This window comes from Bubalus kerabau, chromosome 4 (genome assembly GCF_029407905.1).
Source record: "Bubalus kerabau isolate K-KA32 ecotype Philippines breed swamp buffalo chromosome 4, PCC_UOA_SB_1v2, whole genome shotgun sequence".
NCBI classification, from domain to species: domain Eukaryota; kingdom Metazoa; phylum Chordata; class Mammalia; order Artiodactyla; family Bovidae; genus Bubalus; species Bubalus kerabau.
In genome coordinates, this window is record NC_073627.1 from 61,039,084 (window position 1) to 61,065,516 (window position 26,433).

Here is a 26,433-nt window from a genome sequence, read left to right on the forward strand (position 1 = left end):
CTTTGTTGGCAAAGTAATGTGTCTGCTTTTTAAAATGCTGTCTAGGTTGGTCATAGCTTTTCTTCCAAGAAGCAAGCATCTTTTACTTTCATGGCTGCAGCCACCATCTGCAATGATTTTGGAGCCCAAGAAAATAAAGTATCTCACTCTTCCATTGTTTCCTCATCTATTTGCCATGAAGTGATGTAACTGGATGCCACGACCTTAGTTTTCTGAATGTTGAGTTTTAAGCCAATGTTTTCACTCTCCTCTTGCACTTTCAAGAGGCTTTTTAGTTCTTCTTTGCTTTCTGCATTAAGAGTGGTATTGTCTGTTTATCTGAGGTTATTTATATTTCTCCCAGCAATCTTGATTCCAGTTTGTGCTTCATCCAGCCTAGCATTTCTCATGATGTACTCTGAATATAAGTTAAATAAGCAGGGTGACAATACACAGCCTTGATGTACTCCTTTCCCAATTTGGAACCAGTCTGTTGTTCCATGTCCAGTTCTAACTGTTGCTTCTTGACCTGTATACAGATTTCTCAGGAGGTAGGTCAGGTGGTCTGGTATTCCCATCTCTTTAAGAATTCCCCACAGTTTGTTGTGATCCACACAGTCAAAGGCTTTGGCATAGTCAGTAAAGCAGAAGTAGACGTTTCTCTGGAACTCTCTTGCTTTTTTGATGATCCAATGTATGTTAGCAATTTGATCTCTGGTTCCTCTGCCTTTTCTAAAACCAGCTTCAACATCTGGAAGTTCACTCTTCACATTCTGTTGAAGCCTGGCTTGGAGAATATTGAGCATTATTTTGCTAGAGTTTGACATGAGTGCAATTGGGTGGTAGTTTGAGCATTCTTTGTCATTGCCTTTACTTGGGATTGGAATGAAAACTGACCTTTTCCAGTCCTGTGGCCACTGCTGAGTTTTCCACATTTGCTGGCATATTGAATGCAGCACTTTAATAGCATCATTTTTAAGGTTTGAAATTGCTCAACTGAAATTCCATCACCTCCACTAGCTTTGTTTGTAGTGATGCTTCCTAAGGTCCACCTGACTTCACATTCTAGGATATCTGACATTCATTGTTGTCAATTAATGTCTCAGTTTGATATTATCAACCTCAAGTGGTCTACCTGACTGTCAATCATTGTCTGAGGATAAATTTCTACCACAGATTTCACAAACCACTTCTCACACATTTAATCAGTCACAGCACCTTCTCCTTACACTGCACAAACCTTTTTTTTTTTTTTGAATTGCATTTTTACCTTTCTTGAAATAATAAAATATAATATACTGTAAATACTGCTTTTTTATTCCATGTTCAATATTAAAATGATGACACAAAAATGCATCAATTTTGAAAAACTTTTTTTTTTAATGCGTGCTGGTATGATAGCTGTCCCAATACAGTCTCACAAAATTGTTTTAAATGAAGTTAAAGATAAATAAGTTCTACTTTTACTAGAGCCATCTTATGGAAAAGCTGCATGAACATTTTGGCCACACAATATTTTAGCTTAAAGCTTTAGAAATCAGGTATGTAGAAAACTTCTGTCTGTTCCTTCAATGTCAATTCTGCTTTTTCTTTCTCTTGTAAGAACATAAAGAGATCTCTTGTTGCAGTGCTTGGTCTTTGACCTGTCATTAACACAAGGCTACTATAACCTTGTACATCCCTAAATGATGATAGCTCTAAGAGCATCTCTTAAGTGGATGGGCTCCTGGATGGGCATTAGCTACAGAGACGTCCAAGCCATGTTTTAGTTCAACTCGACTACTCATCATGTCTGACTCTTTGTGACCCTATGGACTGCAGCACGCCAGGCTTCCCTGTCCATCACCAACACCTAGAGATCGTTCAAACTCATGTCTATTGACATGGTGATGTCATCCAACCATCTCATCCTCTGTCATCCTCTTCTCTTCCTGCCTTCAGTTTTTCCCAGCATCAGGGCCTTCTTTAAAGAGTCAGTTCTTTGCATCAGGTGGCCAAAGTATTGGAACTTTAGCATCAGTCCTTCCAATGAATATTCAGGATTGATTTCCTTTAGGATTGACTAGTTTGATCTCTTTGTAGTCCAAGGGACTTCCAAGAGGTTTATCCAACACCACAGTTCAAATGCATCATTTCTTCAGCACTCAGTTTTCTTTATGGTCCAAGTCTCACATCCATACATGATGACAGGAAAAACCACAGCTTTGACTAGAAGGACCTTTGTTGGCAAAGTAATGTCTCTGCTTTTTAATATGCTGTCAAGGTTTGTCATAGCTTTTCTTCCAAAGAACAAACATCTTTTAATTTCATGTTTGCAGTCACTATCTGCAGTGATTTTGGAGCCCAAGAATATAAAGTCTGTACTGTTTCCATTGTTTCTCCATCTGTTTGCCATGAAGTGATGGGCCCAGATGCCAAGATCTTAGTTTTTTGAATGTGGAGCTGTAAGCCAGCTTTTTCACTCTCCTCTTTCACTTTCATCAAGAAGTTCTTTGATTCCTCTTCACTTTCTGCCATAAGGATGGTGTCATCTGCATGTTTTACATTATTGATATTTTTCCCTGAAATCTTGATTCCAGGTTGTGCTTCATCCAGTCTGGCATTTCACATAATTCACTCTGCAAATAAGTTAAATAAACAAGGTGACAATAAACAGCCTTACCGTACTCCTTTCCCAATTTGGAACCAGTTCATTGTCCCATGTCCAGTTCTAAGTGTTGCTTCTTGACCTACATACAGATTTCTAAGGAGGCCACAAAGGACAGAAACTGTATATACCTAACAGAAGCAGAAGATATTAAGAAGACATGGCAAGAATACACAGAGGAACTATACAAAGAAGATCTTAATGACCCACATAACCATGATGGTGTGATGACTCACCTAGAGCCAGACATCCTGGAATGCAAAGTCAAGTGGGCCTTAGGAAGCATCACTGTGAACAAAGCTAGTGTCAGTGATGGAATTACAGCTGAGCTATTTCAAATCCTAAAAAATGTTTCTGTGAAAGTGGTACACTCAGTATGCCAACAAATTGGAAAATTCAGCAGTGGCCACAGGACTGGAAAAGGTCAGTTTTCATTCCAATCCCAAAGAAAGGCAATGTCAAAAAATGTTTAAACTACTACACAATTGCACTCATGTCACACTAGCAAAATAATGCTCAAAATTCTCCAAGTTAGGCTTCAGCATTATATGAACCATGAACTTTCAGATGTTCAAGCTGGATTTAGAAAAGGCAGATGGTCCAGATATCAAATTGCAAACATCTGGTGGATCATCAAAAAAGCAAGAGAGTTCCAGAAAAAACATTACATCTGCTTTATTGACTATGCCAAAGTCTTTGACTGTGTGGCTCACAACAAACTCCGGAAAACTCTTAAAGAGATGGGAATACCAAACTGTCTTATCTGCCTCCTGAGAAAACTGTATGTAGGACAAGAAGCCATGATTAGAAGCTTGGAATTTTCAGTTCTAGTGCTCAACCTCAAGAGAGAAGAGAGAGGCTAGAAACTGAATCAGTTAAGCTTACATGAAGAAGTCTGTATAAAATCCTAGCAGTCCGAAGTGTGAAAGTTTCTAATCTCATGAACACATCTATTTTGGAAGTTCCAGTTACATTTCAGTCACTCAGTCTTGTCCAACTCTTTGCGACCCCATGAACTGCAGCACACCAGGCCTCCCTGTCCATCACCAACTCCCGGAGTTTATCCAAACTCATGTCCATTGAGTCGGTGATGCCATCCAGCCATCTCATCCTTTATTGCCCCCTTCTCCTCCTGACTTCAATATTTCCCAACACTGGGGTCTTTTCAAATTAGTCAGCTTTTCATATCAGGTTGCCAAAATATTGGAGTTTCAGCTCCAACATCAGTCCTTCCAATGAACATCCAGGACTGATTTCCTTTAGGATGGACTGGCTGGATCTCCTTGCAGTCCAAGGGACTCTCAAGAGTCTTCTCCAATACCACAGTTCAGAAGCATCAGTTCTTCTGCGCTCAGCCTTCTTTATAGTCCAATCCTCACATCCATACATGAGTACTGGAAAAACCATAGCCTTGACTAGATGGAACTTTGTTGACAAAGTAATGTCTCTGCTTTAACCTAGACTCTGGAAGTGACACACCCCAATTCTATGGTGACAGAAGTCTTGTCCTTAGGGCCCTCCCAGAGCTTATCTGACTGATCATATGTATCCTTTATCATGTCCTTTGATAAACTGATACACATAAGTAAGTGTTTCCCTGAGCTACTCTAACAAATTAATCAAACCCTAGGAGAGAAACATGGTGACCTCTGATTTGTAGGCAAATCAAACAATTGTGGGAAACCTGCTACTTGCAATTGACATGTGAAGTATAGTGGGAGCAGTCTTGTGGGACTGAGCACTTATCTGTGAGATCTGACACTATCTCCAGGTAAATAGTGTTAAAATTGAGTTACAATTTAGAGGACTCAGTTGGTATCACAGGGCATTGTCCAGTGTAAGAAAAAAAAAAAAAATGCTGACTTGGTGACCAGAAATGTGTTTTATATGAGTAAAGAAGGAAACACACAGTAGGGAAAATAAGTTTTTCCCTATATAAGAAGGAAAAAAAAAAAAAAACTAAGTTTTTCTTTATAGGTGAGATAACAGATTATAAAGTAAGCAGTATGTTAGGAGACTTATTGAAATGAGAAAAGATATGATGGTAACTTGGATGAACATATTCTCAGTTGATAAGAAGAGAACAGATAAAAGATAACCAGGAAGCAAACTGAGACAACTTGATGAAGGCCTGGGATTTTTTCTTTGGAGCATCTGACTCCATTCTTTACAACATAAATAATAAGCCATAATGAACAAAACTGAAGTTGCCAATATATGAAATCATAAAAAATATGCTAGGCACATTCACAGATTAACCATTAATTCTTAATAGAGATCAAGAAAAGATCATAAGAATTTTCAGCATTTCAACTGAATTTTAAAGGATGTAGAATTTTTTTACTGGGCAGGGTAAAAATATACCTGCTCACTAAATGCTCTTGTTTGAGAAATCCATTGTGGCCACCATATTGCTTTCTTCCTTCTTTGCCTGTAGGTCACCATGTTTATTATACTCTAAACCTCTTATCTTAACCAAAGCTGACTACATTCAAGAGCCTGATGCAAAGGCCACCTGTAATGGCTTTTTTCTACCCACTCAAGTGTTCTTGCCTGGAGAATCCCCGGGACGGGGGAGCCTGGTGGGCTGCCGTCTATGGGGTCGCACAGAGTCGGACACGACTGAAGCGACTTAGCAGCAGCAGCTGCAGTGTCTGGCCAACAGCTTATAAATTAATCAGGTGCCATGCTTTGTCTAGTTCTTCATGAAAACTAGGTTAACCAATTGAAACCAGTGGCTGGATCACAGGGATAAGCTAGAAAATCTTCATCATTTTATGGGTGCAGTTTTAGAGTAAAGAATGCCTATTGCTGTTATTGTTGTTGTTATGATTATTAGTGACTCACTAGATAGCCAGGGCATGAGAACAAACTTGAGTCCTCCATAATATTCCACCATTCCATTAGGACTAATTTTGCAGTACTTGAAAATTTTTCCCACTTTGCTTGATTTGCTGACCTAAGCATGTATCTATACCTTGAAGCAAAGTGACTAAGTTGATTCTCAATATCCAGTTTTTCAACTATTTTAATAATGTCACCTCTTTTCCAGAAAATGAAAAATATTAGAAACTTTAAAAAATTTCAAAAAATTAATACTAATTTCTTGTTTTTATTAAGTAGACACATTTCCAATATTCTAAAAATCAAAAATATGTAAATGGATTTTAGCATTAGCATTATCATACAGTTTCAGAAGTGATTTGCACATGTGAAAATGCTGAAATTTTATTTTTTCCTAACAATCCCTTGGTTACTATGGGATTACTGTAGCTTGAACAATGATAGAAGGAATCTGTACCCTCTAATCTGTTCAGTACTTTGATGTTATACATTTCAGTGAAACTATCTAGCTTTCAAATGTAAATTCAAATATCTTATTAAGTGCTTTAAAGAGTACAACATTAAAAATATATATCTTTGTTCACATATAATTAATTCTCTATGAAGTACAATATTTTCTTTGAAATTAGGGCTAAATGCTTCTAAGTTTACCAGAAGTTACCATTATATATTTTCAAATAGGGGAAAATTTTTGGATGTAAAAATTTATAGGAAGTAAAAATTTCTTGTCACTGATAACAACAAAAAGTTATTTCCTATATTAGATTTCTTGATAGATCAATATTTATACTGTTATAGTGAAATAATAATTAATATTTTGGTAATCTTCTGAAGGCTGCAAATTCTTTAGGCTTATTATGTATGAACACAGGGAGTAAATCTCAGAATTTTACCATGGTCTTATACAGTCTATGTCAAGCCGGGATGTTAGGACCTGGGTTAAACAAAGTGCTTTATCTTCCAGTCAATTTTGTTATTAGTAGTTTATTATTTTGGTTGTTTATTTGGTTTGTTATTTGATCTATTGAGATTTTCTTCCATTTATAGAAAAATATGTAAAGAATCTCCCTTTTTACTAAGTTTTTTTGTGAAACAATTTTTTTGAAAGTTTCAAATAGAGAAGCCACTTTTTATACGTTATTTATATTTCCTCATAAGCTTCTTTAAAATTTTCCCTGTATTAAATTTATTCTTATACATAGCTTAAAAGTTCAGATAGATATTTTCAAAATGGCACTTTCTTTCCCTGCCAAGACCCAATTTCTGCTCATTCCCTAGCAGCCAGTTTCTTCTTTTAACTATTGTTTTGACCATTTATGTCTACATTTTCTATAATATATTCATAATATTGTTCCTTGATTTTCTTTTCTATTATAGATAGGTATCTTGCCAGTCTCCCAAAGAAGGAAGGATTTTGCATTCACACACAAGCATTACATACTCTGACCCACACAGAGGCATTTCCTTTTATCCATTTCCCCAATATATTTCTATGACATTTTACAGTTTTACTTCTCTAAAAACATATTATGCACAGTTGTGTCACATTACTAAGATTATATAATTCTTCCTGTAAATCTTTTTGTATTTTCTAGGGTTAATAATTACTTTTTTTGTTGCTTAGTTTTCTATGGCCCTATCATTAATTCTCTTGAATTATTTATCAAAAATGTAAAGCTTATCTCATCATAGCCAAATACATCAGTGATTCTGTTACTTCCTCTTTGGAGATATTATTCCTGGACTCCTGGAAACCCTTGCTACAAACTGGATAGATTAGCTTTTGTGTAACTATCATCCTTGAATCTGCTTTCACTTTTATCATGGAATTGTCTTCACTGTCTTTTATGCAAACTGCAAACCTTGACTTTACCTTACACCACATACACAAATTAACTTGAAATGGATTATAGACTTACATGTAAGTGTTTAAACTATAACATTTCTGGAAGACAATATAAAAAAAGTAACAGTGGTTTTAGTTTGGCAAAAACAAAGAAATAAATTCATCAAAATTTAAAAAATATATTATAAATACATTAAAATTAAAATTCATCAAACATTTTAAGAAGTTCTTCAAAAGGTGCAGTTAGAACTAAAATACAAACCACATATAGGACAAAGTATTTGCAAAATATGTATTCAGTAAAAGAATACATACAGACAACATAAGGAATTCTTACTACTAAATAATGAGGACAAATCAATTAAAAACAGAGGGTACAAAAGATTTGAACAGACACTTCACCAAAGAAGATAGAGTTGACAAAAGAAAAATTGTTCACCATCATTAGTCATTAATAAATACAAATTAAAACCAGAGTGAGATGTCACTATAGAGCCAGTTATTATTTATCATCTCTCACATCCAAATTTACCCTTCAATACCTGCTCTTTAATTTTAGATTGGATTCCTCTAGAATTCTTGCAGTACATTGAGCGGGATGTTAGAATTTCTCCATAGAGGGACCTAGAGGTAACTGCAAGAAGGAGGGAGCTGGTTTTGCTGGTTCTAGCTGCTCCACTGTTGCTCAGTGGTGCAATGTGTGGACATTCTGAAGTGCTCTGCCTTAGCCCTATGCCCAGAATTTGTGGTCCCTAAACAGACCTGAAAATGTGTATCAAAGTCAGTAGCAAAAACAAGGAAGGCCAATAATAAATATTGGTGTGTGGACCAAGAGAAGCTAGAGCTAGGATAAAAAATGGATATCTTCTACAGAAGTGAGTAGGTGCAAAATCTCAGAAATTACCAGATGTAAAAGATTTTTATTCCTAATAGAGTCTTGCATGTTTCTCACTATATGTTAGCTGAGTCAAAACCATTTAAAGATTTTGGGTCAATAAAACAGTTCAAGTAACTCACTTATATTTCTGAAGCTACTGTGTGATAGAAACTGAATTTGAACTTAGATCTAGTAGTCTATGAAATCTGTCAACATCACACAGCATTTGCCAAACTATATTTTACTGGAAACTGCTTTTACTTAATGACAACAGTTATAATATGGCAGAGAAGGAGATATCATGAGCAGTTAAGCTGGGAAAATGCTAATAAAATAGCTGTCTTTACTGTGGAAAAATTTAGGAATATACTGGTTGATAAAGAGGACATGTATTCAACATACATTTCAAGCCTTAACTGCTTTCATTAAAGGAGCATCTCTTGGGACTGGTGTTCTGCAGAACATAATTTGGAAATATTGTTGCCTTACAACTTACAACTCACGATGATGTCATAATAATTTAGTTCTCCTTTCATGCTGTAGAGTCATAGCACTGTTTTCTCAAAACAATTTCAATAAGAAAACCACTGTTTACTTATTCCGAGCATAAGAAATGCAGTTTTTTTCTTTTTTTTACTTCTGTGTGGTTTTATAATACTCCAGCCTCCCATAAACAGGCATGAAAATCAGAGTAACAGTTATTTTAAAAAGAATATCTACATTGCTGATGGTTACTTGAGTGTTTGCTAATTACCATCCCTCGTGCAGCTTTCCAGGATGCTTCATAAGACATACTGAATTCCGTAGATCCTTCTATCATCATTGGTGCTTTGTAACTGACAGTTTCAGATATTTCTGAGGATTTATAGGTTCACTACACTTCCAGTAAACAATTTTTTTTTTTTAACAGCCACTTTTCCAGACCCTTCTGAAGCTCTCCACAGTAGTTATTTAAGCTGTTTTTTCTATTTTCCTCTCAGAAGTTTCCAAGTACTTAGAGATACAGTCTTTAACTCATGAAATCCTTTCAAAAAGTAATAGGTTTCAAGAGAGCTGGTAGGCCACTGAAGAATGTTAAGAAAGAGCTCCAGAGAATACAAACTATATCTATTGGACAATGTGGTAATAATGCTTTAGCAATTTTAAACTATTTTTCAGTATATAAAAATAACATAAACATATTGGAAGCAACTCAGGAAATAGAGGAAAAAAAATTATAATTTCATCACTTTGAGCCAAACATGATTAGTGTCTTAGAGTATTTTTTCCCTATGTAGTTTTACCCCCATTCTTACCTGAGAACAGTATTGCATTCTGCTGTTTCACTTAGTACATGAACCTTTTTCTATGGAATTTCATGCTCTTCATAACCAGAACTTTAATGGGTTAAAAATATTTCAGCAATTTATTTAATTATTCCCCTTTGGAAGCATATTTGGTTTATTTTCTATTTTCTCTGTAAATACTTCTGCAATAAACTCATGGTGCATAAAGCTTTTCCCCTATATTTTGAACTCTTTATGATAGCTTCTCTTAAGTGAAATTACTAGGTCAATGGACATGAACATTTTTATAGTCTTATGCCTATTATCAAATTACTTTCTGAGAGACTATACAATTTACAGTGCGACTAAGTGTGTATAAAACTCAGTTATTTAAAGATAATCTTACTCTTAAGGCATCTGTCAAAGGTGTTAGTTTATGCATTTCTGTATTTCCATACTTTATTGATTTTATGTATAACAGCAGATCATTAAAATACCAGTAAATAGACCTCATAATCTGCTTTTTTTTTCCCTTCCAAGTCCATATAATAAATATATTTTAAAGAATAGCATTTAATTGCCACTTTTTACACATTCTTTCAAATGTGGGGTAATTGTGTTTTGTAGTAAAATAGATGTACTTTGGAGATACGTGCCCAGCCTTTTTTATTTATTTATTTATTTCTTACTTTACAATATTGTATTGGTTTTGCCATACATCAACATGAACTTGCCTTTTTTAATTCTCTGAGAGTTGCCACATTCAAGCCTCAGGTGAACCGGTGGGTTCTTTCAAGCCATATTTTGTTACACTAGCTCCCTCCTCCCCAGCCAAAGCATATGGAAACTGAGATTGCTACCTGACCCAGTCAGATTTCCTCTTCCAAGACCTTGAACTAAGAGACCCAGAAGTCTTCAGGCAGTCAGCATTTTCTTGGAAGTGACAGTTCATGAAGACTTAAGAAGGAGACTAGTTGCTTGGTGTCCAAATAGCGGATGAGCAGCAAAAAGAGGGTTTCTTTACAAAGAGACAGAGATGCTGGGGAAAGAGACAGAAGATTTAAGTTTGCTTTAGTTTCATTTGGCTTTTTAATTCCCATATTTGGTCCCAAGTATGACCAGACTATTATGCCTATCTAGCGCTATAGGTTCAGTTCAGTCGCTCAGTCGTGTCCAACTCTTTGCGACCCCATGAACTGCAGCACACCAGGCCTCCCTGCCCATCACCAACTCCCAGAGTCCACCCAAACCCATGTCCATTGAATTGGTGATGCCATCCAACCATCTCATCTTCTGTTGTCCCCTTCTCCTCCTGCCCGCAATCTTTCCCGGCATCAGGATCTTTTCCAATGAGTCAGCTCTTCGCATCAGGTGGCCAAAGTATTGGAGTTTCAGCTTCAACATCAGTTCTTCCAGTGAACACCCAGGACTGATCTCCTTTAGGATGGATTTGTTGGATCTCCCTGCAGTCCAAGGGACTCTCAAGAGTCTTCTCCAACACCACAGTTCAAAAGCATCAATTCTTTGGTCCTTAGCTTTCTTTATAGTCCAACTCTCACATCCATACATGACTACTGGAAAAGCCATAGCCTTGCCTAGATGGCCCTTTGTTGACAAAGTAATATCTCTGTGTCTCAATATTCTGTCACAACTTTCCTTCCAAAGAATAAGCATCTTTTAATTTCATGGCTGCAATCACCATCTGCAGTGATTTATAATACTAAAAATCACTATACCTCATGCCATGACAGTTCCAAGGATGACCAAAAAGGACAAAAATGAGTCATGGTCCAATTTCTGAAAACCCCCACCCTTTTCCCCAAATATATAATATCCCTCTCACTCATTAGAGTATGAAATTACCAAGCGCATAAAAACTAACCAACCCCATACCTTGGGGGTGTTCTTATCCTTCAAGAAGGCCTGCACTTTGGTTTTAGAAAAGTGCATCTGTCTTTCAATAAACCCACTTTCACTTTACCTTGGCTTACCTTTCATTTCCTTCTTCTCAAAGCCAAGGACCCTCACTTGGCGGCCAGTTCCAGGGATTCACTCTGACCTGGGGCATGACCATTCTCTTGCTCCTTCTCCTCCTGCCACAGAGTCAGTCTCCAAGCTACACTCCAGCACCACAGCCTGTTGTTCCCTTGCCTCCAGGGGACAACATATTCTGGGATATAGCTCCTTGTGGGATCAAGCTGAGACTGAAACTTTCTCTGAAATTTCACCCTTTCTTGGCTTACCTCCCTTTAAAACCTGCTTCTCATCCATCCTTACCACTCTAATCCTTCTTCTAGGAGCATTTACTTTATAAATCACTAGCACCCAAGTCCTTAACTTCAGGTCTGCATCTGGGATAATCGAATCCAAAACAATGACCTGTCTTGCAAAGGCCAGGGACAGAATAGATAATTATGCATAGTAAAGTGAATGAACTGCCAACTATCATTATGTACCATTTAAAGTTTTCAGGGATAGATTACCTTATGTAAAGCTTATCTTGGAAGAAAAGCAATTAAAGTTTTATTACAGCTTTTAACCTGAAAACAAGATTAAATCTGATCTATTACTATAAAACAGCCTTCTTACTAATGAGGAAATTCTGTGCCATGTGTTTGCATTGAAACTTTTATCTCTTTTCTCACCAGAATAATGTTTGATAAATGACACAGGCTATACTCTGATTTAAACTGTTACACAATAATTATATCCTTATTCTAGGTAACATGCATGCTAAATTGCTTCAGTTGTGTCTGACTCTTTGCGATCCTATGGACTGTAGTCTGCCAGGCTCCTCTGTCCATGGGATTCTTCAGGCAAAAACTGGAGTGGATTACCATGCCCTCCCTAAGGGGATTGAACCTGTATCTCTTATGGCTCCTGCATTGGCGGGGGATTCTTTACTAGGGCCACCTGGGAAACTCTAATTCTGAGTAGACATAATACAAATAATCAGACAGCAAAGGGTTAGCTAAGTTATTTAACTATATATTAGACTATCCCTAACAAAACATTATATGTATGCACGCATGCTAAGTCGCTTCAGTTGTGTTCAACTCTTTCCAACCCTATGGACTGTAGCCGGCCAGGCTCCTTTGTCCATGGGGATTTTCCAGACAAGAATACTGGAGTGGGTTGCCATGTTCTCCTCCAGGGGATCTTCTGGACCCAGGGATAGAACCTGCATCTCCTGCATTGCAGGCAGATTCTTTATCGCTGAGCCACCGGGGAAGCCCAAAAACATTATATATCAGCTGATAATTTTTAAAGTTCTCTTATGTCATCACCACTCTGTATTGTAATTGCTTTTCAGAAATCATACATTACTGAATAACTGCTAAATAGCAGAAGCTAAGTATTTTGAATTTAAAGTCTTGCATCATTTCGCTACGTAATGATATAAATTAATAACTCCATTATTTGCTATGGTAGGTATTATATCACAGAAAAATGGGTTCAGAGAGGAAGAACACTATTGAAGGCCTCAAGGTAAATGACTGATATATGAAAAAGGGGGACATGTTCCTTGCCTTTGAGCAGCTTAACATACAATGAAGATAGGAATTTTATTCATCTTAGTTATACCTACTTAAACGATCACTTATACCTCAAGGAATCTCAAATCTTTCTTTGGATAGTTTTTTTCTAAACTTTTTCTGCAAATAATAGAGATTATCTGCAGTAGTAAGATTTAGAAGACATATTTCTGTTTTAATGCTACTGTTAAGCATTGGCATTTGATTATTCTAGATTTTTTACTTGCCTCCTTAGTAAAATAGCCATAATTGTACTCAAGGCTTTTATACCACCTTAAAGTGGGCTTCCCTGATAGCTGAGTTGCTAGCGAATCTGCCTGTAATTTAGGAGACCCCTGTTTCATCCCTGGGTCGGGAAGATCCCCTGGAGAAGGGATAGGCTACCCACTCCAGTATTCTTGGGCTTCCCTTGTGGTTCAGCAGGTAAAGAATCTGTCCACAACTGGGAGACCTGGATTCGATCCCTGGGTTGGGAAGATCCCCTGGAGAAGGGAAAGGAAAAGGCTACCCACTCCCGTGTTCTGGCTTGGAGAATTCCATGGATTGTATAATCCATGGGGTCGCAAAGAGTTGGACACAACTAAACGGCTTTCACTTTCACTAATCTCATAATTAACTGCTGTAACATTCTCTCCAGGGTCAGAATAGTGAATTAACGTAAACTAAATAAAAACCAATCTTAAATGTACCCTCCATCTAGAAAAAGCTACACTTCTAGAGAAGTCTGAATTTCAATAAGCTTTCAAACTTTCTAGCTGAGTCTTTACTTTTCATACTTTAAATACCTGTGGATAAATACTGCAAAGTTTCATGAAAATACAACTCTGGTGAAAAGTACCAACCCTCACCTGTATTAAGAGAAGATGACACTTTAAGCCAAGAAGCTATTTCCTCCTCAAATCGCTCCCTGCTTTATTCCTTAACTGCAATTGCAACCTCCCTCTCAATGTGCCTTCCTCCACTTAATCTCTCTTCCACCTCTGGGCTATCACTTTGAAATATACAGTACTTGGAAAAAATGGCCTCAAGAGAAGATATGATTCTTCAACATATTTTATGGGTGAACCTACAGGAGGAAGAAATAAAATCTTTTAAAGCCCAAGATTTAATGAAAATGGGAACAAATCACAGTGGAATGCAGTTCCAGCTATGAGCTACAAACACACGAAGGGACACTGAAGTTAAGTATGCTTTATATTTCAAATGTCTTGAGCACATGGTGATTTAAAGTGGCCACTAGAGAGTATGCAAAATGTGCATAATTAATGTGTATTGGATTTCCTTTTGGTGGATCTCCTTTTTTATTTGCTGTTATCTTCTTGCCTTAATTTACCTGACCTGTCAGTTATCTTGAGTTCAGAAATAACAGTCAGCTTATTTGACCTTGACTGATGGTCAAGTGTAAGTCATTAACAGAAACCACAAGGCAGAGTGCAAAACAATAGAGACTTTGGAATCATAAAGAAAGGGGTTCAAGAGTAGTGGTTCCCAAAGAGAGAAGGATGAATTGGGAGTGTGGGATTAGCAGATGTAAACTGTTATACACAGAACAGATAAACAACAAAGTCCTGCTGTACAGCACAGGGAACTCTACTCAATATCCTTTAATAAACCATAATAGAAGTGAAAGTGAAAGTCAGTCCTGTCCAACTCTTTATGACCCCATGGACTACACAATCCATGGAATTCTTCAGGCCAGAATACTGGAGTGGGTAACTGTTTCCTTCTCTAGTGGATCTTCCCAACCCAGGGTTTGAATCCAGGTGTCCCACATTGCAGGCAGATTCTTTACCAGCTGAGCCACCAGGGAAGCCCAAACCATAATGAAAAATGATATGAAATAGAATATTTGTATATCTGAATCTCTTTGCTGTAAAGCAAAAATTAAAATATTGTAAATCAATTATACTTCAATAAGATGTTTAACAAATGAGAAGAAGTTCAAATTCTATCTTTGTTACATATAGTTTTTCTTTATACATGTCATCCAATTCTTTGGTTCCTCAGGTTTTCATAGGTAAGTAGAAATAATTTTAGCAGAAAAAATAACTGCTATTTGTTAGCAGTTATTTTGGACTATGAGATAATGCATGTAAATCATGTGAAGTGCTTTGCAAAGTGGCTGGAATATGAAGTATGAATGTCCTTTAACATTATAACTTAAATTTTAGTAATTTTTATAATTCAGTTCTTTCTCATTATGACTTACTTACAGTTCCATTCAGTCATTCGGTCATATCTCACTCTTTGCAACCCCGTGGACTGTAGCACTCCAGGCTTCCCTGTCTATCACCAATTCCCAGAGCTTGCTCAAACACATGTCCATCAAGTTGGTGATGCCATCCAATCATCTCATCCTCTGCTGTTCCCTTCTCCTCCTGCCTTTAATCTTTCCATAATCAGGATCTTTTCCAAAGAGTCAGTTCTTCACATTAAGTGGCCAAAGTATTGAAGCTTCAGTTTCAGCATCAGTCCTTCAAATGATTAATTTCCTTTAGGATGGATTGCTTTGATCTCCTTGCAATCCAAGGGACTCTCAAGAGTCTTCTCCAAAACCACACTTCAAAAGCATCAGTTCTTTGGCACTCAACTTTCTTTATGATTCAACTCTCATATTCATTCATGACTACTGGAAAAACCATAGCTTTGACTAGACAGAACTTTGTTGGCAAAGTAATGTCTCTGCTTTTTAATATGCTGTCTAAGTCATAATTTTTCTCCCAAGGAGTAAGAGTCTTTTAATTTCATGGCTGCAGTCACCATCTGCTGTGATTTTAGAGCCTAAGAAAATAAAATCTGTCACTGTTTCCACTGTTTCCCCAACTATTTGCCATGAAGTGATGGGACTGGATGCCATGATCTTAGTTTTTTGAATGTTGAGTTTTAAGCCAGCTTTTTCACTCTCCTGTTTCTCTTTCATCAAGAGTGTCTTTAGTTCTTCTTCACTTTCTGCCATAAAGGTGGTGCCATCTGTGTATCTGAGGTTATTGATATTCCAAGTCAAATATTTGTTTTAAAACTATTTAATTTTAAAATATGCACTGAAAGGAAATTAAGGGAATGGGTTGTATTTTCCTTTCTACCTATCTCTTCTCAATTTCTCTAGTGGCTTAGCCATATTTTAGGTGCTTGATAAATAAATATTGAACAGATTTTGAACCATGGAAAGTAGTCATAAACTGGAGATTTACACATTTTAACATTTAGCTTTAGAAAACTGAAATACAAGATTAACAATCTGAATCATTGCAAAAAAGTATGAAGTAAAAATGACACCTCATAGTAAAAGGACATTAGTGGAAAAAAATAGTGAAATTTGAGTAAAATGAATTCTAGTTAATAGTAGTGTATTGATGTTGGTTTCTTTATTGTGATAAATGTACTATGGTATTGAAAGATAAGGGCCAATCAAAAAACAGGAAGTAAAGAGTGTGGCAAGGAGGTGGAGAAATTAGAATCCTTGTGATCTGGTGGTGGTAATATAAAATTGTCCATCAAAGGATAAATGGAGCAGAATGAGACATATAAATATGACAAAATATTATTCAGCCTTAAAAAGAAAGTATGTTCTGACTTATGTAACAATATGAATGAATCTTGGACACATTATATAAGTGAAATGTCAGTCAAAAAAAGACAATGCTGTATGATTCCACTTATATGAAGTACCTAGAATAATCACATTCACAGAGACAGAAAATATAATGGTGTTTGCCAGGGACTAGGGAGATGAAGGAATGGAGAACTATTGTTTAGTTACTAAAGAGTTTCAAATTTACAAGATAAAAAGAATTATGGAGATGTATGGTAGTGACAACTACGCAAACACTCTGAGTGCATTTAATTCCATTGAATTTGAATTGTATACTCAGAAATGATATAAATGGCAATTTTGTGTTATGTACATTTTCCCCCAGTTAAAAAAAAAAAAAAAGGAAATATAGGGGAAGCTGAATAAATGTTATATGAAAACTTTATATTATCTTTGCCACTTTTTTGTGATTTGACATTATTCCAAAATAAAAAGTTGATTGTAAAAATGTAGTCTCCTTTCCAAACAAAATCCTGAATCCTTAGTCCCACTTCTCAGAAGCAACTACTGGAAACATTACACATAAAATAAAGAAACACACACATACATACACTGAAAAGTCTCAGAAAAATTCCCAAATGGAGCTAAAAACCTATAATTGTCTTACTGCCAAACAGCCAAACAATGATGCTTCCTTCTGTAGACAAAGATGAGAGGGAGATAGAGTATGATCATTTCTCTTAAACAAGATATGCCAAATAAGTTTGCTGGACACTTTCCTCTAAATCATCTGTAAAATGGTATGAGGAAGAATAATTGAAGTGCATCTTCAAACCCTGAGGTTTGTTTGTGTTTTATCGTCTTAAGAATTTTACTTCCTTGCTCCTTTTTTGTATTTACATCTTACTAAATAGAACCAAACACATTCTTTTGAATATAGAACTAAACAAGAGGAAGTCATAATGGAATTTAGAATAGGGGTGTGATTGAATTTTGCATGAGGCCACCTCCTCCAATCAGTGGGAAATCCAGGATATTGACAGGACAACTACCTGCATTACCTATCTCCATTGTGCTGAAATCAGATGCAGTCAAATCCTCTGGTGACTTAGTTATAAGCTATGGGTACCAGTTCTGTCATGTGCCATCAAGGAATGAATACAAAAGTAAAAGCCCAAAAACAATTAAATAGTTGATTATTCTTCCCATCAATAGGAAGAAGCCAAGAAGTAAAATTGATAAAATCTACTTTTTCTATGCATTTGAAAGAAAATAAAAGTTTCATGAAATCCTTTGAATATATTCTATTGCTTAGTGTCCTGAAATATTCTTCTCATTGTGATTTCATCATCAAAATAAAGTTTAACACAGAAAGAGGAGCACTCTCCCCAGCTTTGGCCAACCTAAAACAAACAGAAAAACCCACACTGACATATTCACATATAGCCACACCCATACCCTCCCACATACCTTTAATATCACAGATAGATGATTATAAAAATTGTTCTTGATTCCTTTCACTAAACAATGTTCAGACCACCAGCACAGAAAGACTAACATTCTTTAATGAATGCATTGTTTGCCATTATAGGGATGTACCATTATTTATAGAATATTATCTCTTTTCAGTGCTATATCTTCAGGTCTCACAATAATACTTGGTACATAGTAAAGCATGAGAAATATTTATTGAATAAAAAATGGTTTCAACCATTCCCTAAAGGTGAATTTTTACATTACTTTTTGTCTTTGGTTGTTTAAACAATGCTTTGATAAACATCTCTCCATATGTGTTTAAATATTATGTATACATTTTGTTTTGTAATGAACTCTAATTCCTAGAAAAAGAATTATTATACATAAAGAGAAACATAAGCATTTTTATTTTGATAAATAGGTAGTTTAATAACTTAGTTATCTCTGAAATAAAACTATGAATTTTATGAGAAAGATTTTTAGGCCTGACTCTAAAAACCACACTTGTAAGTTGAATTTGGAATTTGTTTTGCTAATAAAGACAGAGAGTGCCATGTATAATGGAAAATGTGAATAACTCGTATACAATTTGTTTGGCTTTGAGATATTTTTGTTCACAGTTATGGATAGACCTGTTTTTCTAAGAATCAGTAGCATTTCAAACAAATATAAATATTACTAGTTAAGATCTAATTCTAGGTAATTCTTATGGCTCAGTCAGTAAAGAATCTGTCTGCATTGCAGGAGACCTGGGTTTGTTCTCTGGGTTGGGAAGATCCCCTGGAGGAGGGCATGGCAACCCACTCCAGTGGGTGTTCTTGATGGAAGAATTCCCATGGATGGAGAAGTCTGATAGCCTGCAGTCCATGGGGTGGCAAAGAGTCGGACATGACTGACCAACTAAGCAAACACACACAAAATCTAATTCTAAGTAAGTCTAGGTAAAATCTAACTCTAGGTAGATCTAACTCTGGTAAATGACTCAACTACCTATTTGAAATTTTTTTTCCCACAAGCTACATAATGTTAGATATAGACAGCTTTGATTCCTGCATTAACATAAAGCACCAGATTCATCAGAGGTAGGATGCTTTGCTTACTTAGTTTTTTCATTATTACTGTTTAATCTAATAGCTAAGGACATGGAATTTGAAGAGGTAGCTAAGGACATGGGATTTGAAGAGGTCAAGCCTGAGATGAAATTTCATCTTTGTCACATAACTAGCTTGGAATTAATTTAATTTAATTTATTTAATTCCTCTAAGCCTAAATTATTTCAATATCAAAATGAGGATGATGCCATTTATCTTACAGTTTTGAGGTGAAGAGTAAATGAGATTGTATATTTTTTTAGTATCCATAAAGTTTTTTATATACAAAAGAATACTTTTTCTTCCTCCAACAAAATACCTCAGAATTTGGAATCACCTTTAGTGTCTTGGGGCTAACATCATAAATGTTCAATATATCTTTTTCACCCATCAAAAAGCTTAAGTTTCTCTGAATTATTCTCTTCTGGACTAAACTATTCTTTTTGTTTGTTTAGAAAAACAAAGGCAGGAATCACAGAAAGAATGTATCTTTCAGATCTGCTCACACCATTTAAAACAATAACATTTTGAATACTGGCATTGAATTTTCCTACTGAGATAAAATACACAAACAGAAAATAGAAAATTTGAGTACTATTAAGTGTTATTTCACAAGTTAGTACCACGTGGATAGTATCTTTTCAGGATCAGTACAACAGATGAGTACTCCACAAGAACAATCTGGAAAAAGTGGAGAGCTTAGTAGCAGTTGATGATGAATGGGCTGGAGTATTCTCTCCACCCACCTTGATCTGTTTCATGTCTAATGCCTGGGTAATGCTAAAAAAGAAGCTGTGAGTCGCACTTCAAAATTATGACTCTATTTGATAATAGAATGTTATTCTAGATCAGGACTCTTTCAAACCTATGCCTAATATAGAGCCTCAGCCTGGAAGCTCTTTTGTTAGTTGTTAGTTATCTCTTTTTAATATATAGTCCCATAAGAAGCAATCTTTTTTTGTTTGCAATAGAAAATAAATGTCTCCACCCCACCTTGGTAATTCTCTAAAAGTTAAAAGTCCCCTGAAATACGTAGCTAAACATTTACATATACCATCAGTTCAGTTCAGTTCAGTTCAGTTCAGTCCAGTCACTTAGTCATGTCCGACTCTTTGCGACCCCGTAAATCGCAGCACGCCAGGCTTCCCTGTCCATCACCAACTCCCAGAGTTCACTCAGACTCAGGTCTATCGAGTCAGTGATGCCATCCAGCCATCTCATCCTCTGTCGTCCCCTTCTCCTCCTGCCCCCAATCCCTCCCAGCATCAGAGTCTTCTCCAATGAGTCAATTCTTCACATGAGGTGGCCAAAGTACTGGAATTTCAGCTTTAGCATCATTCCTTCCAAAGAAATCCCAGGGCTGATCTCCTTCAGAATGGACTGGTTGGATCTCCTTGCAGTCCAAGGGACTCTCAAGAGTCTTCTCCAACACCACAGTTCAAAAGCATCAATTCTTAGGCTCTCAGCTTTCTTCACAGTCCAACTCTCACATCCATACATGACCACTGGAAAAACCATGGCCTTGACTAGATGGAACTTTGTTGGCAAAGTAATGTCTCTGCTTTTCAATATGCTATCTAGGTTGGTCATAACTTTCCTTCCAAGGAGTAAGCATCTTTTAATTTCATGGCTGCATTCACCATCTGCAGTGATTTTGGAGCCCCCAAAAATTAAAGTCTGACACTGTTTCCACTGTTTCCCCATCTATTTCCCATGAAGTGATGGGACCAGATGCCATGATCTTCGTTTTCTGAATGTTGAGCTTTAAGCCAACTTATTCACTCTCTTCTTTCACTTTCATCAAGAGGATTTTGAGTTCCTCTTCACTTTCTGCCATAAGGGTGGTGTCATCTGCATATCTGAGGTTATTGATATTTCTCCCGGCAATCTTGATTCCAGTTTGTGGTTCTTCCAGCCCAGCATTTCTGATGCTGTACTCTGCATAGAAGTTAAATAAGCAGGGTGACAATATACAGCCTTGACATACTCCTTTTCCTATTTGGAACCAGTCTGTTGTTCCATGTCCAGTTCTAACTGTTGCTTCCTGACATGCATATTTATAATAACATTACCATGTGCTGTGCTTGGTCACTCAATAGTGTCTGACTCTTTGCAACCCCCTGGAGAATAGATAGATTTCATACAATGAATAATAATAATACTCTCACATTCTCTTGCTTTTTAAAGAGCTTTCATTCATTATTTGATTCTTTGTTAATCCTTTTAGGTGGCTACTTATAAAATATAATCTCTATTATACAATTCTGTGCCTTCTAGACTCAACATTTTTTCATCTGCCCCATTTCCTCACCCCCAGAACTCTTCTACTACTTCATACAGAACTATTGACACAGGTAAAAATACACAATGCTGCTGCTGCTGCTAAGTCGCTTCAGTCGTGTCTGACTCTGTGCGACCTCATAGACGGCAGCCCACCAGGCTCCCCCGTCCCTGGGATTCTCCAGGCAAGAACACTGGAGTGGGTTGCCATTTCCTTCTCCAATGCATGAAAGTGAAAAGTGAAAGTGAAGTCTCTCAGTCATTTCCGACTCTAGTGACCCCATGGACTGCAGCCTACCAGGCTCCTCTGTCCATGGGATTTTCCAGGCAAAAGTACTGGAGTGGGGTGCCATTTCCTTCTCCAAAAATACACAATAATTGAAAGTATTCATGCCTGTTTTTTCACATTGTGTTTTCCTGGCTTGGGGAACCCTTCCATTGCTGAACAAAGTCACTTCCATGATGATTCCACATCTGGTTTAAAATTGAGTGCAGCTCTCCCCTAAGCATTTATGTATACCAGTTACTTAAGCTGTGGTCCAAATTCTAATGTAAACTTGCTCTATTAACCATTATATTATACTTTTCTCGGGAGATCTGGGTTCGATCCCTGGGCTGGGAAGATCCTCTGGAGAAGGGAAAGGCTACCCACTCTAGTGTTCTGGCCTGGAGAATTCCATGGACTATATAGTCCATGGGGTCACAAAGAGTTGGACATCACTGAACGACTTTCACTCACTCTGTCAGTTAGATCTGACCTATTCTATGTAATTTCAACTGCTGTTTTAATGACACAGAAATGGATGAGGTGGCCACATCCTGAGAACTGGCATTAAATAAGTAAGAACTGGATGCTTAATTCTATGAGATGTGAAGAAAAATATTAGAAGACATTTTTCATTCTTGTTAGTTCTTCATGCTAATATTTGATCTTGGGAAGTCTCAAATTTAGGGAGTTAATGTGTAAGTTTTGAGTTATTGTGAAAAAAGACTAATTCAGCCTCATGCAGCCTAGGTCAGGGTACCTATCATTTTAACAATGACACTGGAACACTAGGACCTCAGAAAACTTTGTTGTAGCACAACAGAAATGCTTTAAAGGTTGATTGCTTTCTGACTGCCTATCAGTGAATTGCTCTCTGCCTTTTTTTTTTTTTTAATTATCTGCGTAACTTTGGATTCAAGATTTTCTTAAAAAAAAAAAAAAAGTTTTGACTTCAAACTTTCAATGTCTTAAGTGTTTCAAAACTCTTTTCCTTATGGCATAAACTTTAATCATTTTCAATGACATCTTCCCTCCTCAGCCATGACACACAGAGCTCCCTGTAGTTGACGATGGACTCTAAAATATTAATTTCAGACAACTAGAGAGGACAGCTAACTCTCACCTTGTAGCCCTCTATTGTTTTTTGCTTACAGTAACTAGTCTTTGGAGTTAATCACTTAGACCTCAAAACTTTGAGGGATTGAGAGCCAGTAGTAAGAATAAGGAAGCATCCTCATAATAACTGATACAGTATAATGCATAGAACTTCCATGTGCATTGATTATGCCATTTTTATAACAAGTCTAGCTAACTAATAAGTAAATAGTCTTGGAGGAAAAATGATTTGTTGGCAGATATTGATATAGGTAAGACAGTCTAGCCACAACCCAAGTGGTCTTTGTTTTCCACCCTTAGAGATAGTAATTTTTTCCTATCAGAATCTATTCTAAGGGGAGTTGATATTGTTATTTTGAATATCCATGTGTTCCCCCATCTATGAAATATTTGTAATTTAATCTGTTTGTTTATTCATTCAACAAACAATATTTGTTTATTATAGGGAAGTCATTGTGATAGGTGCAAGAATATGTCAGTAAACAAAACAGGAAGGTTTTTCACATCTGAAGTGTTGAAAATCCACATCTGCAATTGAGGGAAAAACTATAAAGGGGGGGGGAATTAGGATGATGTCAAAGGATACAGTGTGTGATTCTATTCTTGACTCAGGGTTCAGAGAATACTATTTTGAGAACATAATATTTAGGTTGTGACTTAAAATAAATGTAAATGTTTATTAAGCAAAGTAGGGTATGAAGGATAAAGAGATGTTCCATTAAGGCATGGGAATGTTGGGATTAGATTCTCTTGAAATATGTCTTATAATACTTCTGTTTGCCTTCACTTCTCTGTGTGTATGTCTTAGGCAATGAATCATTTCCTTGGAGACAGCATTTTCTACTCTTTCTATTCTTGAGAGTCCCTTGGACTGCAAGGAGATCCAACCAGTCCATCCTAAAGGAGATCAGTCCTGAGTGTTCATTGGAAGGGCTGATGTTGAAGCTGAAACTCCAATACTTTGGCCACCAGATGCCAAGAGTTGACTCATTGGAAAAGACCCTGATGCTGGGAAAAATTGACAGTGGGAGGAGAAGGGGTGACAGAGGATGAGACTGTTGGATGGCATCATTGACTCGATGGCCATGAGTTTGGGTAAACTCTGGGAGTTGGTGATGAACAGGGAAGCCTGGAGTGCTGCAGTCCATGGGGTTGCAAAGAGTCAGACACGACTGAGTGACTGAACTGAACTGAACTCTTGTGCGTATGTCTTAGGCAAAGAATTATTTCCTTGGAGACAGCACTTTCTACTCACCTCAAAATTGCATGCCTGTCTCTTTCCAGAGCCTTGAGAAGAGGTGAAGGCAGACATTTTTGATACAACTGTTTCAAAAATTGGAAATACACCACCTTCTCAGAAACATGAATCCAGATATAAGGAAGCAAACATGTCAAATGTTAGGAAGACAAATGCATAGACAAGGCATATAGATAACTCATACTGGAATATTAGGACTTAAACCTTGAGCCCAGCAGCTTTTAGGTATTACTCCATGAAACTCCAAGATGGCTCATTAATCAAAACTAGGACCCACCCTAAGACTGTTTGACTCATTGCTAAGTGCTAGCAATAGCAATGTCACATGAATATACAACAAGGCTTATCTGAAGTCCCCAATCTACAAAAGACAGTTTGGGAAAATTTCTATCAGGAGAAGCACATGCAAAAGCAAGAAAGCATTGAAATATTACAGGAAGAGGAGACTAACACAAAGAAAGACTATAATGAGTGGATTAAATTATTCAAGGAATCTAAGAAGTGGTAAGTAGGTAAGGGAAGTAGTTAATGGATAGCTATCTTTTCTTAAAGCTTTGGAATTTTATATTATAGGTCATGGTCTTCTGTGACTGTAGGCAAGTCTGTTTTGCTGCAGGTAGGCAATTTGTAGTTTTTGTGGCTTTAACTTAAGAGCACATGTCACCAAATAATTTTTTAGCCTCAAATATAATTGAGGTCTCTGAAGTTTCAGATTTCTGGTCTAGAATCAATGCCTTAATCACTTTTTACTAGTATTTTGTTTTCTCCTTAAGTGAAGCAAAATCAAACCCTTGTCTCTGCAAAGAACAAGTGTTTTGTTTTCTTTTCACTCTCAGGTTCTCCTTAGCTCCTAACTGAAATATTGCATACTACTGCCACGAAAGAATTAATTTTTCATACCCAACAATTTAGCAGATAAGTTTACCTCTTTGTAATGAGTGACAGGTAGTTTATTCTAGGTTCAGACCTCCAACACCAGCCAGTCATTTGCACGTGAAATGGAGTATTGTAAATTGGAAACTTTAGGAAATGCACAGGCCACTGCCTGCATTGGTCCAACAAGGGAATCCTTTTCTCATACTCAGTGTTGTGGGGCCATTTTACTGAGTGACAGATCTCTGATAAGAGCCAGAATCCAGTGACCTCCTTCTCTGGGGTTATCAATCATGCACACTAGAGTTACATGGCAATTGCATTCCACAGGCACAGTGAGCAGACTCTGCTAATGGATTTTGGTACTGTGCTGTAGCCATTAGAATCACTGAATATGATAGACATTTGAGCTGTGTGAGTTAAAGGGAAAAATCTACCCATGTGAGAAACTCATGCTTTTCTCCCCTCAACTGCAAAGAGTTTGCTAATTTCCCTAAGCACAAAGAAAGTTTAATTAAAGCCAATGAAGCAAGGGAAAGCCATAGTTGAATGAATTTTTATGTAGCTCATATAGATGGAGCTGAGCAAAATATGAAATGTGATGATATAAGCTTTGTTTGGTAAACAGTCTCACTCCAGGCACTTCCCACAGTCCCTGGGGCTCTTTAAAGTATTTACTAAGTAGTGCTTCAGCTCCTCCTTCTCCTCTTTGTAGCTCCCAGTCTTTCTAATGTATTAACAACCACTCTCTGTTTCCAAGAGGCATAAGGCAGAAGCAAAAATCAACAGGGAAAAGTGCCTCTGCATTTGCCTGTGGCAAAACTCTGGGCTTTGTTCCAGCAGCCCCTTCTCGCCTGCTCCAGTAGACAGGTGATTTCAGGGACTCCATTCAGGAGATTTTCACACCTGCTTTGCTGCCTGGGCAACAGCACTTTCTCATTTGCAAAGACATCTTTGTTTTCAGTTTTACATTTAGTCATATCTATCCAGGTCTTCCCTGGTGGCTCAGATGGTAATCTGCCACAATGCCAGAGACAAGGGTTTGATCCCTGGGTCGGGAAGATCCCCAGTAGAAGAGCATGGCCACCCACTCTAGTATTCTTGCCTGGAGAATTCCCTGGAGAGAGGAGCCTGGTGGGCTATAGTCCATGGGGTCACAAAAAGTTGAACATGACTGAGTGACTACACTTTCACTTTTTTAATCTATTCATCTTGAAATAAAAGGTTTTTTTAAGATTAGAAAATAATAAAATGAGTTTATGCTTAACCTTATAGAATCCCATAGAGTAAGATTGCTTCAAAAGAGAAAATCTCTTGGAAGTACCCATTTATCATAATTTTTTTTTCATATTCTATACTTTTTATTTTTTAACATTAAATGAATTTTCTGGTTATTAATACTATTGTACATCTAAATGAATTCATATTATTATTAATAACTTATTTTTAATTATATTTGGAAATGAGCAATGAACAGCTTTTTGCACATCTAAGCCATACTCTTAATGCACTCTCTATGGCAGAAAGTTGGCTTAAAGCTCAACATTC

At 36.9% G+C, this 26,433-nt stretch overlaps 1 long non-coding RNA gene across 1 annotated transcript in view; it reads right to left on the reverse strand.

The window, feature by feature from the left end:
• Positions 1–2,282: 2,282 nt before the first annotated feature.
• The window catches only part of LOC129651445 (uncharacterized), a 44,591-nt gene continuing 20,440 nt past the window's right edge, over positions 2,283–26,433 (reverse strand). Inside the window, exons 2-3 of the long non-coding RNA XR_008714145.1 lie at positions 10,319–10,497; positions 2,283–2,597 (exon numbers count right to left, since the gene is read on the reverse strand). This is a non-coding gene — a long non-coding RNA (uncharacterized LOC129651445). The remainder of the gene's footprint in view (positions 2,598–10,318; positions 10,498–26,433) is intronic.